This window comes from Phascolarctos cinereus, unplaced genomic scaffold (assembly GCF_003287225.1).
Source record: "Phascolarctos cinereus isolate Bilbo 61053 unplaced genomic scaffold, phaCin_HiC Scaffold_66;HRSCAF=597, whole genome shotgun sequence".
Classification (NCBI taxonomy): domain Eukaryota; kingdom Metazoa; phylum Chordata; class Mammalia; order Diprotodontia; family Phascolarctidae; genus Phascolarctos; species Phascolarctos cinereus.
This window is the reverse complement of record NW_027556035.1, coordinates 30,437-45,768: the sequence shown is the minus strand read 5'-3', so window position 1 is coordinate 45,768 and position 15,332 is coordinate 30,437. Positions and strand designations below refer to the sequence as shown.

At 42.3% G+C, this 15,332-nt stretch overlaps 1 pseudogene; it reads left to right on the top strand.

Annotated features, from left to right (window-relative positions):
• Positions 1 to 12,062: 12,062 nt before the first annotated feature.
• LOC110204037 (fatty acid-binding protein, liver-like) lies at positions 12,063 to 14,983 on the top strand (annotated as a pseudogene).
• Positions 14,984 to 15,332: the final 349 nt, after the last annotated feature.

Sequence of the window (15,332 nt, the reverse complement as noted above, 5' to 3'; positions counted from 1 at the left end):
AAATCTGTCTTTTGAATGACTTAGAAGCATATGTGTATTCAAGGTTTTAGTAATGCCTTTTATTCTTACATCACAACCATTTCTGAATTCACTGCACCTGCCCACCCACCCCCAATGAGCCTCACCTTACAACAAAGAAAAGCAGGCAAGCAAAACCAAACAACAAAGTGACTCCATTTGCTAGTATATACACCCTTCTGCACCATAGTTACCCACCTCTCCAAGGAATGGAGGGAGCCAGAAAAAGTGAATAGTTTGAAAGATTTTTGCAAATTATCATTCACCTAGAAAGAAATGGTGCTGACTTTGGCCTTGATGGAATAAGTTATTACCTTGTAGGGTGATTTTAGGGGGGCTTGTGACTCATGTCCCCCCATTCCTCACCAACACCCCCACAAGCACCATTATTTCTATTTCCCTAATTCTGTAACTAAAATGCCTAGGTAAGAAACATACCTTTAGATCAAAGTATTTTGAGTCCAAAAGCTCTTGGTTACAATGTGTGTATGTGTGTGTGTAGGTGTGTGTGTATGTGTTTTAAATGAGAAGGGTATTTTTTAGACCAGCTATGTAGAATAGGACTTGAAGACACCAGCTGAAGGACCCATTTTTCTAGTAAACAATGAGGAAGATTTGGGTTATGAAGCTCACATGTGAGAGCGGAAGCCTAATTGAGGAGCACAGCCTTAACTTCGGCAAGGCAAGAGGGCCTGGGTCCCAGGATTTAAAAGGACAACATGCAGTCAGCTCTGACAATCCTTTGGCTGCATGAGAACCACAGAGATGTAACCTGACTTACAGAATCACAGAATTTCAGGGGTGGAAGGAATTTCAGAGGCCATCTAGTCCAAATCATAGCTGAAGAAGAAGATTCCCTCTACATCACACCTGATAAATGATCATCCATAATTTGCATGAAGACCTCCAGTGAGAAAGAATCTGCTACCTTACAAAGCAACCATGTCTCTGTTTCAAGCAGCTGGTGATGTAATGCTTGGGGTACTTGGCCTGGAGTTAGGAAAACCTGAGTACAAATCTTGTCTCAGATACTTCTTAGCTGTGTGACCCTGGGCGAGTCACTTTGCCTCAGTTTCCTCATCTGTAAAGTGGGTTTGATAATAATAATAGCACCTGCCTCCCAGAATTTCCTCATCTGTAAAGTGGTTTGATAATAATAATAGCACCTGCCTCCCAGAATTGCTGTAAGGATCACATCAGACCATGTTTGTAAAGTTAGCAAGTGTCTGGCACTATATAAATGCTTATTCCTATCCTCTTTTGGATTGCTCTAACAGGCATTTTTTTCTTACATCAGAAAGAAACAAGAATAATCTGTGAAATTTGGAAGCTATGATATGGTTGGCTTGGGTAACCTCCTTCTCTCTTCTATCTTCCCCACCATCCTATGTGGCAGCTTCCTCAGAGTAACAACAACAACAATAATAACAACTGATATTTATATTATACTGTGAGGTTTGCAAAACTCTCTCAGGAGGTAGGTGCTATTACGATCCCCATTTCACAGATGAAGAAACTGAGACACTGAGAGGTTAAGTGAATTGACCAGGGTCATACAGTGTCTGAAGCTAGATTTGAACTCAGTCCTTCCTGACTCCAGGTTCTGCATTCTAAACACTGCACCACTTTGCTTGGGCGCCTCAGTGCCTCAGGTTTGTTGCATAGACAGAGTTTTGTACCTCTTATGCCAGACTGTTGGTTTCCATTCCAGTTCTTTCTTCCCTAATTGCCATTTCTTTTCCATTTTTTTCTAGTGTTCTCATTTCATGTATAAAAACATTTCAACTCTTAAGAACAACAATAGCAGCAACAATAACTCTGCTTCCTCTCTTCGGGGTATTCTAGTTGAATTTGTACCTAAGCAGTACTTTTCTTTGGGGCTTTGCTGGTAAATGTTTGAGTCATTCTCTTCTTCTAGGTTTGTGCCTTAAGTACCCTTGTCATCATAACAGCGGTTTTGGGTGGGGTTCCTTTTTTTGTTGTTTACTTATTTTTCCAGACTATTTTCTGATTTCAGACTCTAAGTCAGGCCCAGGCTCTGCAAAATTCTAAACAGAAGATCCGGGCTGGTTCTGTTGCTGCTTCCTTGGGGTATGGAGTGTTATATAATTCCAGACTCTCAGGGATGACTCAGGATGGGGACCTGCAAACTTTCAATGCCCCAAAGTAGAGCCCTCAGATTCCAAATCTAGAATTTCTACAGTCACTAACTTTCTCAGCCCTGAGGTTCTGAGAGCAGTTTGCCCATCCCTCTTCCCGTAATCAGGTTGGGACCATTGTCATTTTCTCAGGAATCTTCCTATGAGGAAGTCTACCTTTTTGTTTGCCTTGGCTGAACACAGAAAGCAGCAAAGTCTATTCACCTCAAAATGAGAGTGGTCATGGAAAATGGGTACAGACTCTTCTTTCAGAGCTCCAAAGTTAGGTGCCAAGTTAAAGAGACATTTCATTTAAGACAGTAAAGAGGGTTGGGGAAATTACCTGGTCAAGCACCAATAGACTTTTGGAGTGGGAAAATTAGGGACAAGGAAGGAAGGAAGAAGGGAAGAAAGAAAAAGAAAGTAAGAAAGAAAATAGATCTTCAAGAAGGATATTTTAAAAATTCAGTGCAGGATGTTGCATTGAAATTGATAGTTAAAGCAAGATTGATAAGGGTTTCTCATTCAGGTAAAACTTCAGCCTGAAAACTAAAGCATGATCCTAATATTATTATGTAATATGTAGAGGGCAGCTAGATGGTACAGGAGACAGAGTGCTACGCTTGCAATCTGGAACACCTCAGTTCAAATCTGGCCTCAGGCGCTAGTTATGTGACCCTGGGCAAGTCACTCAACCCTGTTTGTCTCAGTTTCCTCATCTATAAAATGAGCCGGAGAAGGACATGAGAAACCACTCGAGTATCTTTCTCAAGAAAATCCCAAATGGGGTCACAGAGAGTCAGACATGACTGAAAATGACTTCACAACAGCAACTTGTTAAGTTATTTGTAAAGCAAATTCTTGTCCAAGTATGGGTTAGACAAAGTGGCCTCAGAGAGCTTTTGCAACTTTAAGTTGGGTCATTCAGAGGACTAAGATGGGGGTAGATTTGAGAGTTGGGATTGGCGTGGAGCTTTGGATTGTGGCTGGCATTGAAGTTTGGGTTGAAAATCAGAGGCAAGATGTGAGTGATGATACTAGGGCTGGGGTTGATGTTGGCATAAAGGCTGGCCTTGATATTCACTATGAGAGTCAGGATTGGATTGGGGATGAAAAAGGAAAGCAGAAAAGGCAATCCACATCTGAAATTGAGCCACTGGGGAGAAGGATTATTTTTTAAATTTGAAAGTCACTTCAACTTTGCAAAGGAGATTACATCTATCTCTTCCAGTGTTTGCTCAATTAGTGGGAGGGTGTAATCATTACCCTTGGCTGGCTTCTACTTACAACCACATGCAGACATTTTTATGAATAGGTCCTAGGTTCTGCGGTCTCAAGTGAAAGGTTAGTGGAGAGAAACCAAATTCAAAACCTCTCCATACCATATTGATCTGCCTGAAAGATCAGAGTTGACTTTAAGGTTTAAATCCTGTTTCTCCAGAGTAGCAAACCATTTCAAAGGAAATCAGAAGAGGAAAACTCATTCTCACACAGCAATAAATACTGGGGCTGAAATCAGGTCAATTCAGTTCAACAGATCTTTCATAAGCACCTCCTATGACGTGTGTAGAAAGCACTCTATCAGGCTCTCTTTGTATAATGAATGGCCTTGTCCCCAAGAGGAAGGAAAATCTTAGGGTTACTTTTTGACCAAGACCAGCTTCTGCCTTTCCCCTAGTTTATTATCTATCAGGGGATAATGGCTAATACCCAGATAACTAGGGAACAGGGACTGAACTCATTAGAAGGTGAACTCCTTTTGGGCATTTTCTTTTTATCCCCCATTCTTAGCACGGTGACTGGTATAATATAACACATACTTGACTGACTGATTTCATTGATCTAGGGAACTCGCATAAAAGGAAACTTCCTCTAGAAATGTAGGTAGCCACCTGCTCTGAGATAGAGTTATCGGGACAGCTGAGAAATAAAATAACGCTTCCAGGGTCACATAGCAATTAGTGTGTGTCAGAGGTGGGATGTGAACCCAGGTCTTCCTGGCTTGGAGGCTAGCTCTAGCCCCTGTACCATACTCCTTCTCTCATAGATAATTCTGATTCCAAAAAATACCCGACTGAGGTTGAAAGAGGTTCATCAATTTGACTAGGGTCACTCAGTGAGGAAGTTTCTGAGGCAGGGTTTGAACTCAGCTCTCCCTAACTCCACACCTGGCACTGCCTCCTAGGCAAACTAAGGTGAAGTGACTTGCCCAAGGTCACACAGCTAGTAAGTGTCTGAGGCTACTTTTGAACTTAGGTCTTCCTGACTCCAGGCCCAGCACTCCATCCATTGATTCACCTTGCTGTGTGAGAAGGGGGAATCGAAACTCAGGTTTCCCTAGCTCTGAGTCTGGCTTACTCTCCACCACTTCTCTCCCTAAAGGAGAATAAAATAAGGCTGGAAAAGAAGATTTCAGACAGACCAGAGGTCCTGAATTTGAGACTCAGATGGGGCCTGGCACCCATCATGACCAACACAATCCCTGCTATGTACCATATACCATAAGTGGTATCAAACCAGCCTTTACTTGAAGAGCTTTCGTGATGGGGAACTTACTACCTCTCCTGGGGCTCAGCCTTAATTGCTAGGAAGTTTTCCCTGACATCGGATTGAATTCATCCTCTTCTAACTTCTACCTATGATTCCTAGTTCTGCCCACCCAGACCAAGGAGAACAAATCGAATTTGTCCTTTACATAAAAACACAATCATCATGCCCTCCCTGAATCTTTTCTCTTCCAGTTAAACACCCACTCATTCTTATTAAACAGGAGCTCATCGTTCTGTTTGGTGCCTTTGGACGCTCCCCCAACTTCTCAATGTCATTCTTAAATTGTGGCACCCAGACCAGAACATGTTCCTCCAGATGAAGCCTGATGAAGGCAAGGTGCTCACTGTTCCTGGAAGCCAGCGCCCACTCCATGGAGCCCAAAGATTGCATTAGCGCTTTTTAAAATTTTTTTTTTCCATATGCTTTTGAGTTGAAAATTTTTTCTCCCTTTCCCCCCCCCCCAAGACGGAGCACAATCTGACATAGGCTTTACATTTACATACTCATTAAACATATTTTCACATTAGTGAAGTTGTAAGTAAAAATTAAAACCAATAGGAGAAACTATCAGAAAGATGAAACAAAACTCAACTGAAGGTAAAAATAAGTGAGAGCGATTAGACTTCCATAGTTCTTTCTTTGGATGTGGACAGCATTTTCCATCCCGAGGCCTCTGGAGACGTGTTCGATCCTCGTAATGCTGAGAACGGTTCAGTTTAACATTCTTAGTCATTGCATAACATGGCTGCTATTGTATACAAAGTCCTCTTGGTTCTGCTCACTTCACTCAGCATCAGACCATATAAGCCTTCCCAGGTTTTTCTGAAGTCGGCCTGTTCATCATTTCTTATAGAACAATAGTATTCCATTACATTCATATACCACAAGTTGCTCAGCCATTCCCCAATTGATGGGCATCCTCTCAATTTCCAATTCTTTGCCACCACAAAAAGAGCTGCTATGAATATTTTTGTACATGTGGGTCCTTTTCCCATTTGTTTGATCTCTTTGGGATATAGCCCTAGAAGTGCTATTGCTGGATCAAAGGGTATGCACATTTTTGTAGCCCTTTGGGCATAGTTCCAAATTGTTCTCCAAAATGGTGAGATCATTTCACAACTCCACCAACAATGTATTAGCATTCCAATTTTCCCACGTCCTCTCCAACATTTATCATTTTCCTGTTTTGTCATGTTGGCGAATCTGATAGGTGTGATGTGGTACCTCAGAGTTGTTTTGATTTGCATTTCTCTAATCAATAATGATTTAGAGCATTTTTACATATGACTATAGATGGCTTTAATTTCTTCATCTGAGAACTGCCTGTTCATATCCTTTGACCATTTATCAATTGGGGGAATGGCTTGTATTCTTATAAATTTGTCTTAATTCTCTATATATTTTAGAAATGAGGCCTTTATCAGAAAGACTGGTTGTAAAAATTCTTTCCCAATTTTCTACCTTCCTTCTAATCTTAGTTGCATTGGCTTTGTTTGTGCAAAAACTTTTCAATTTAATGTAGTCAAAATTATCCATTTTGCTTTTGCTAATGTTCTCTATCTCCTGTTTGGCCACGAACTCTTCTGTTCTCTATAGATCTGATAGGTAAACTATTCCTTGTTCTCCCAGTTTACTAATGGTATCAGCTTTATATCTAAGTCATGAACCCATTTTGACTTTATTTTGGTATATGGTGTGAGATTTGGGTCTATGCCTAGTTTCTGCCATACTCTTTTCCAGTTTTCCCAGCAGTTTTTTTTCAAAGAGTGGGTTCTTATCCCAGAAACTGGGGTCTTTGGGTTTATCAAATAATAGATTACTATAGTCATTGACTACTGCGTCTTGCATATTTAACCTATTCTACTGATCCACCTCCCTATTTTTAGCCAGTACCAAGCAGGTTTGATGATTGCTGCCTTATAATACAATTTAAGATCTGGAATTGCTAGGCCACCTTCCCCTGCATTTCTTTTCATTAGTTCCTTTGATATTCTGGGACTTTTCTTTTTCCAAATGAATCTTGCTATTATTTTTTCTAACTCTATAGAATAATTTTTTGGTGGCTTGATTGGTATGGCACTGAATAAGTAAATTAGCTTAGGTAGCATTGTCATTTTTATTATTTTAGCTTGGCCTACCCATGAGCAACTGATGTTTTTCCAATTATTTAGATGTGATTTTATTTGTGTGAAAAGTGTTTTGTAATTGTGTTCATAGAGTTCCTGGGTTTGTTTCGGGAGGTAGACTCCTAAATATTTTATAATGTCTACAGTAAGGCATTAGCGCTTTTGACAGTTTCATCATGCAACTGATTTATGTTAAGCTTGTGTCCATTAAAGCCTCCATTACTTTTTCCACAGCAACAGCTGTCTAACTAGCCTTCCCCTTTTATACTTAGGAAATTGATTTTCTGTACCCAAGTATAGGGCTTTACATTGATTTCTGTTAGATTTTGTGTCATTGGATTCAGCCCAATGGTCTAGCCTGTCAAGATCTTTTTAGATTCTGATTCTATCATCCAATATGTTAGTTATCTGCCCCCATCCTCCAAGCCCCAGCCCCATTTTGTGTCATCTGCAAATTTGATGACATCTCCTCTGTGCATTTATGCAGATCACTGATTAAAATCAGCCCAGGACAAGCCTGGAACCCTGAAGGATTCTACTAAGGCCAGCTAGGGAGCACAGTTGGTAGGGCCCTGAATCTGGGGTCAGGAGGACTTGCATTTGAATCCAGACTCAGACACTTACTATCTGTGTCAAGTCACTTCATCCCTGTTTGCCTCAGTTTACTCAACTGCAAAATGGAAATAATAATAGCACTTCCCTCTCAGTGCTGTTGTATAGGTTGAATGCGATAACATTTGTAGAGTACTTAGCACAGTGCCTGGCACATAGTAGGTGCTATATAACTGCTTATGGGTCAGTCGATGGTTGAATGGACAAAGTACTGGGCCCGGAATCAAGAAGACCTGAGTTCAAATTCTACCTCAGACACTTACACTATTTGACCTAGTCACTTAATTCTGTTTGCCTTAATCCATGGAAGAAGGAAATGGCAAACCATTCTAGTATCTTTGCCAAGAAATTCCCATGGACAGTATTGGTGTGCTATGGCCCATGGGGTCATGAAGAGTTGGCTGTGATTGAACAATAACAATTGCTTATGTCCTCCCTCCCCTGGAAGTCTGCCTGGTACCATGTTGGTATTGAACCACTAACAGCTAATCTTTGGGTCCAGTCATCCAGTGATTTCTGGATCTAAGTAATTGCTGTTCCACATCTCTCCACCTTCTCCATGAGAATAATATGAGATTCTTTACTACAAGTTTTGCTAAAACTTAGGAAAATTTTGTCCACAGCATTTCCTCCCAAAGAATGAGTAATCCTGTCAAAAGAGACAATGAACTCAATGGGGCCAGTGGTGTTCTGGATGATACCAAGCTGGCTCTTTGTAATTACCACTTCCTTCTCCACATGTTGGCTAATCTTTTATCATCCTCTCTAGAATTTTCCCAGGAATGGAAGCCAAGCTCACCGACCTCTAATTGGAAGACTCTGATGTCATCACTTTCTTGAAAATGTGGACTGCATTGTCCCCTTTCCCACCTTGTAGGCCATTGCCATCTTCCATGATCTTTCAGATATCACTGACGGTGACCTGGCAATCCTATTCACCACTTCTTTCAGCACCAGAAGATATTGTTCACCTGGGCTAGATGGCTCAGTGGACACAGCACTGGGTCTGGAGTTAGGAGACCTGAATTCAAATTTGACCTCAGACATTCCCTAGCTGTGTGACTCTGGGCAAATCACTGAACTTCTGTCTGCCTCATCTGTAGAATGTGAACAATAATAATACCAACATTCCAGAGCTGGTCTGAAGATCAAATGAGATCATATTTGTCAAGCACTTAGCACCGTGCTTTGCACATAGTAGGTGTTTCATAGATGCTCTTTTCCTTTCTTAGTATCTCTGTACTTATATTAAACACCAACTTCATGCTAGTCAGAATGGTTCTCTCATTTCTAGTGTGAACCTGAAATGCCTGATTGAAGAGTGTGTTTGCATTTTATCCTGCAGACCACGGGGAGCCACTGAAGAGTTTTGAGTTCAGAAGTGACGTGGTCGTGCCTTGGTCACAGAAAGATTATTTTGGCAGCTAGGTAAGGAATAGATTCAAGAAGAGAGAGCCTTCTTGGAAGAGAGAGACCACTTAGGAGGCTACTCTGAGAAGTGATACGGACCTGAGAGATGGGTGTTAAAAAAGGGGAGTGATTCGAGAGATGCTGTGGAGTTGAAATCGACAGGACTTGGGGATGAATTGGATATGGGGACTGGAAGGGATGGAGGGAAGAAGACTCTGAGATTCTGAATCAGGTTGGCTGATTGTTCTCAGAAGAAGAAGGGAAGTTTGGAGGAAGGGCAAATTTAGGTGGAGAAGAGGAATTCTGTTTTGGAGGCACTGAATTGGATGCAGCCTGCGGCAGTGGACTGCAGGGTACAGAACATCGATATGGATTTGAGCTCAACTCCCACCTCAGATATTTACTAGCTCGATGAATCTGGGCAAGTCACTTCATACTAAAGAAAGTAGCTAGCATTTAGATAGCATTTTAATGTTTGCAAAGCACTTTATGTCATCTCATTTGGCCCTCCTAATAACTCTGTGAGGTAGGTACTATGATTATTGTCCCCATTTTGCAGATCAGGAATCTGAGGCTCAGAGAAATTAAGTCTAGGAATACACAGCTAGTTAATGTCAGGGGCAGTATTTGAACTCAGGTCTTCCTGACTCCAAGTCCAGCAATCCATCCATTGTGTCACCTAGCTGTATACTTAATCACTCTGGACCTCAATTTCTTCATGCATTAGAGGAAAGAGTGGATATAATGCTCCCTAAGGTCTCTTCAAGCCCTAAACATGTGATTCTCTGTGCCAGAAGGTCACTGAGATAGAAATATCCAAAGGGCAGTTGGAGATGTCAGATAAGAATTCAGGAGAGAATTTAGTATTGTTACAAGTATAGACTTGAATATCAACAGTAAAGAGAAGAGTATGAGACACATAATTGATTGGGATCACTGAGATAGAGTGGAGAGAAACAAGGCGAGAAGAAAAGGACCTTGGGGGGAAACCTGCACTTAGGGATTGGAAGATGATTGATGAGTCAGGAAAGGAACCAGAGAAGGAGGGATCAGAAAGACAGAAGAACCAGGATAAGAACATTGTGGAAACCAAATAGAGGGGAAAGTCTTCATTGGGAGGGGCTGGATAGCAGGGTCAGAAGGCCAAGAGAAACAAAGAAATGTGAGGACTAACACAAGACCATGACATGGTGTCCAGAGCATGTAGCCTGTACATAGCATCTCACTCTTGACTTAGCCCTCAAATGACAAATTACATTTATTCCTGCATCCCTCTATTCCATCTCCCTGTCTCTGTTTTGGTCTGCCATAAGACAAGCAAGGGCAGCTTTAAGAATAAAGAGGAACCTTTCATCGGTGATGAAACACACCTCAGGAAACAGGGGACTGACTCTCATGGTGGTATCTAGGTTTTCTACCTCTGACTCCTCTCTATCTTACTCTTTCTGTTCTGGCCAGTGTCTATAAGTCAGTGAGGTTGTGGCCCTTTCACCACTGTCCCTGGTCCTGGTCCAGATTGGCAACATTGCTCCCTTCCTCCTTTTTCTCTGGGCAGTGGTAAATGCTTATAGGCCCTCACCAGGCATGGGAGGAGGAGGTGGAGGCTGGTGAATGGCTTGTGTTCAGGAGTTCTGAGCTGCTAAGTCTGCCACCAACACCCCCAGCTCCCAAGTTGCCTAACAGCAGTAAATTGGCCAAGGTCAGAGACACAAAGCAGATTAACTGATTGGGACTGGGGTCCTGAATGAGTGGTTGCTATGCTTCTGGCCTGAGAGATATAGGGAGACCCAACCTCAATAAATAAACAAAAATTAATTTTAACTAAAAAAAAAAAAGGAGTTTTCTAGCAGCTAAAGGAACATCACGTGCTTGGTGCTTAATTGATAATTAGAGTTTACAGTCACACTGCTCTGTCATTTTCCTTTACAATTCTTTCATTGGTCTTAAAATGGCGAAGTCCCATTTATAAATTCTCACATGTCACTGGCTTGGCAGTTATAGCTCTGAGATAAAATGAAATTTTGTTTCAGTAGGACATAAGGGAGTGTGCAATATAGTAAAGGACAGTACAGTGTTGGGACTACAGAATTAGTGTTTGAAAAATGCCCCTAGTGTAGTGGTTTGGCAGCTAGGTGGCACCATAATGTATAACGCACTGGGCCTCAAATAAGACCTCAGACACTTCCTAGCTGTGTGACCCTGAGCAAGTCACTTAACCCTGTTTGCCTCAGTTTCCTCATCTGTACCATGAGCTGGAGAAGGAAAAGACAAACCATTCCAGTAACTTTGCCAAGAAAACCTTGAATTGGAGTCACAAAGAATTGCACACAACTGAAAATGACTGAACGAAAAAAAGTTCAGTTTAGGGGTCTATGCTAAACTCTGAGAAATTAAAGTGAAAATCCTAAACTATAAAAGAATAACTGAGATTGAATTCCATTCCGCAAATATTTATTAAATGCCTGCTGTGTGATACATACTGAGGAGACAGAGAGAAAAATGAATACTCTGCCCTCCTATACACATACACACACATATACATGAGAGCACATGTGCTTACACACACACACACAGTAAAACGTAAGCTTCTTGTAGTGAACTCTGGCTTCAAATTCAGTACCCTGTTTTATACAAAGTCCTGCAGGTGAGAAATAACAAGATGAGCCTGAGAAATTCCTTGATATCCATCCCAACTCAGTGTTTTACACGCTGTGTGACCTTGACAAACTTTGGTTTCCTCATCTCTAAAACTGAAGCAACTATGATTTCATCAGCTACCCTACAGGATACTTGTAAGAATCAAATGAGCTAATGCATAAGAAAGCACGATGTAATAAAAAACAAAAAAGTGCCACATTGATATTTCTTCTTGTTGCCACAAAGTGAAAAGACCTCATTATTTCCCCTTCCTTATGCCAGTGGGCACTGTCCTCCCCTCCCAGCCCCAGACACTCTGGACAATTGGATAGATCACCCCCTACTCCTGTACCAAGTGGCCAGGCACTCCAGTTAACTCCCCCCATGCCTTCCTTATTCTTTTTTGTGAACATTGCTCCAAGGAATTAATGATTGAGCAGAATCATAAAAGTTCCAAACGATAACCTCTGACCAACATTTGAAGGGAACGAGCCCCCTATAAAACCAGACTCTCAGGGCCAGGCAGGCACCTTCTCTCCCAGACAGTGTTTTGAGAGAACATCCCTTCACCATGAACTTCTCAGGAAAGTACCAGCTCCAGTCGCAAGAGAATTTTGAAGCCTTCTTGAAGGCTGCTGGTAAGTGCTTAGGAGAACAGCCTTTGGGCATCAAATGTTGGCATCAAAGGGACAGGGGCATTATACTTGTGGCTGCCAGAACGAATGAACTTAAAATACTTACAGAGAATCTGCAGCAAGTGAAATAATCCAACTAGTGAGGCTCTGGGCAGGCATTCGGAGCCTGGGTTGGGTCTCAGGGTGAAGAACAACAGAATGAGGAGTCAGATCTGAATGTGAACCCTGGCTCTGCTCTTAATTCATTCCATAATATGGATTGCATCATCTCACTGCTCTCAACATTGGCTTCCTCATCTGGAAAATGGGGATAATAATAGACCCTACCTCCCAGGGCTGTCACGAGACCCAAATGAGATCATTTGGCTCTTAGATGCCTTCTAGGTCTGAATCTCTATTGTATGAACCAGGTCTACCTGATGACGTCATACAGCAGAGAAAGGATCGCAGGGGAATGTCCGAAATTGTACAAAATGGAAATCACTTCAAGTCACCTTTAACAATGATAACCAAATCCAGGTGATGGAGTTCACTGTGGGGAGGAGTGTGAGCTGACACTCCAACTGGGGAAAAGGTCAAGGTAAGAATATAACTTAATTAAATTTAGGGACATGGTATTCATTAAGGTGCCGCGTATTAGCCTCTGGGCTAAGCCCTGGAGGAGATGCAAAGATTAGCTAAAACTTGGTCCATAACCCCCTGGAGTAAGCTTGCAGCCTGCTAGGGAGATAAGACACAAACATATCTCTGTTAGCCAACGTGTTGCAAGATAGGTAGATTAGATGAAAAGCAGTCTGGTGGAATATGGTATAGAGGACCAGCCAGGAAGCAGTGCCTCCAGCCCATGCTGGCTGTGTTCAGTAGCTGACTTGTTCCTTCATAACCCAGCCCCCTCCTACATTTTCAGTCTTCTCACACCTTACTCCCTGATACATACTCTGCCATCCAGTGACCCTGGCTTCCCAGCTGTTCATGAAACGAGACCCTCCATCTCTCAGCTCCAGCATTCTCCCTGTCTATCCCCCATGTCTGGAATGCTCTCACTCCTCCGCTCAGACTGCTGACTCTGCTGGCTTCCTTAAAGTCCCAACTGTAATCTCCCCCACTCTTCTACAAGAAACCTTCCCCAACAGCGCGGATTTTCACGATCTAGCCAATAATCCACAGATGCTCAGCTTCCTTAAAAGTCTAATTGATATGGCGAATCTTCAATAAACCTTGTTTTGAGCTGAAAAAACAGACAACTTTCCCCAACCGCTTAGTTCTAGGGCCTTCCCTCTGTTAATGATTTCTCACTTATCCAGTCTATGACTTGTTTGTACCTGTTTGCTTATTGTTTCCCCCATTAGATTGTAAGCTCCTTGAGAGCAGGGACTGTCTTCAGTACTTAGTACAATGTGACACATCTTAGACGGTTAATAAATATTTATTGACTGACTCACAGACAGCAAAAGGAAGAGAAGAGAAAAGGGGAGAGGAGGAAAAGTAAGGAAAGGGCTAAGAGAACTAGAAAACAATCCAGCCAGTGAAGTATAGAAACAAGAAGTTCTGCAGGGAATTTGGCTTGGGCACTTACTCCAGGGGTGTGCTGGAGCCAGCTCAAACCGGCAGGAGATCGCCAGCCCATTGTTAAATTTTAAGAATTTACCCCTGAGAAAATAGCAAACCCTACAAAGCAAGGATTGATTTCTTGTTTTATTGATTGCCTACTTTAAAGTGATGGAGAAAGTGTTAACAATTCAAATTAAACTCAAATGTTAATTAATACAGATCCCTGCCTCATCCCCAGTCCCTAGGGCTTGCCAGATCTAACTCTTCTGTCTCCCTACAGACTGTAGTGAATCTAGAAGGAGGCAACAAGCTGGTGACAAGTTTCAAAGGAATGAAGTCTGTCACTGAACTGAATGGAGATACACTCACCAACGTGAGTGATCAGGTGTTTCTCTTCCTGCTTGGTTGTGGGGGATGGATCCAAAAAGCATTTGGAGAACACATACTAGGTGTCAAGTACTGGGGCTGCCAATAGAATAAGGGAGGCAGTGCCTGCTCTCAAAGAGGAGGAAGAGGATGAGGGAAAGACAGGTGAGGGGATGGAGGACAGTAGAGAGGAGGGAGGGAAGAGAAGATGAGGAAAAGACAGGTGAGGCGATGGAGGACAGTAGAGAAGAGGGAGGGAAGAGATGATGAGGAAAAGACAGGTGAGGGGATGGAGGGCAGTAGAGAAGAGGGAGAAAAGAGGGGAGGAGGGAAAAACATGGAGGACAGCAGGGATGGAGGAGGGGAGAGGGGAGGAGTTATTGCCCAACACCCTGAGTAAAGCAACATGTAGCATTTATGGCAGACTCCCAGGGAGTTGGGTGGGTGACCCCTAAGGCTCCTTTCAGCTAAAAAGCCATGATCCTACTTCCCTCCACCCCCAGTCACCTAATCCTCTACCCCATTCCTGCTAATCCCCCTTCGGGCATTAAACCCTTCTCCAGCTGGCATCTCTGTCATCCTTACACTGTGAACCTTGCTGGGAATATTTATATTTTTTAATGGGGCCCTCGAAGACCCCAAAGACAGCCTTCCCCAGGGTTCCCTCAGGAAGCGTGGAGAATCCATACAAAAACCCAGAAAGATTGCCAAACCTATCTCTAGTATATCTAACATACAAGAGTCATTGATGGGTATCACATGCTGATATACTGCAAGACATTCCAGGAAAGATTAACACTGGATTTCTTCTTGGCTTTCAGACCTTTACCTTGGGTGATGTTGTCTGCAAGAGAATCAGTAAGAGAATTTAGACATGTCTGCTTTCCATTTATTTTTACTGTGTGAAATTGGTACAATAAAATGTGGCTTGTTAAAAAAATCTGTCTTTTGAATGACTTAGAAGCATATGTGTATTCAAGGTTTTAGTAATGCCTTTTATTCTTACATCACAACCATTTCTGAATTCACTGCACCTGCCCACCCACCCCCAATGAGCCTCACCTTACAACAAAGAAAAGCAGGCAAGCAAAACCAAACAACAAAGTGACTCCATTTGCTAGTATATACACCCTTCTGCACCCATAGTTACCCACCTCTCCAAGGAATGGAGGGAGCCAGAAAAAGTGAATAGTTTGAAAGATTTTTGCAAATTATCATTCACCTAGAAAGAAATGGTGCTGACTTTGGCCTTGATGGAATAAGTTATTACCTTGTAGGGTGATTTTAGG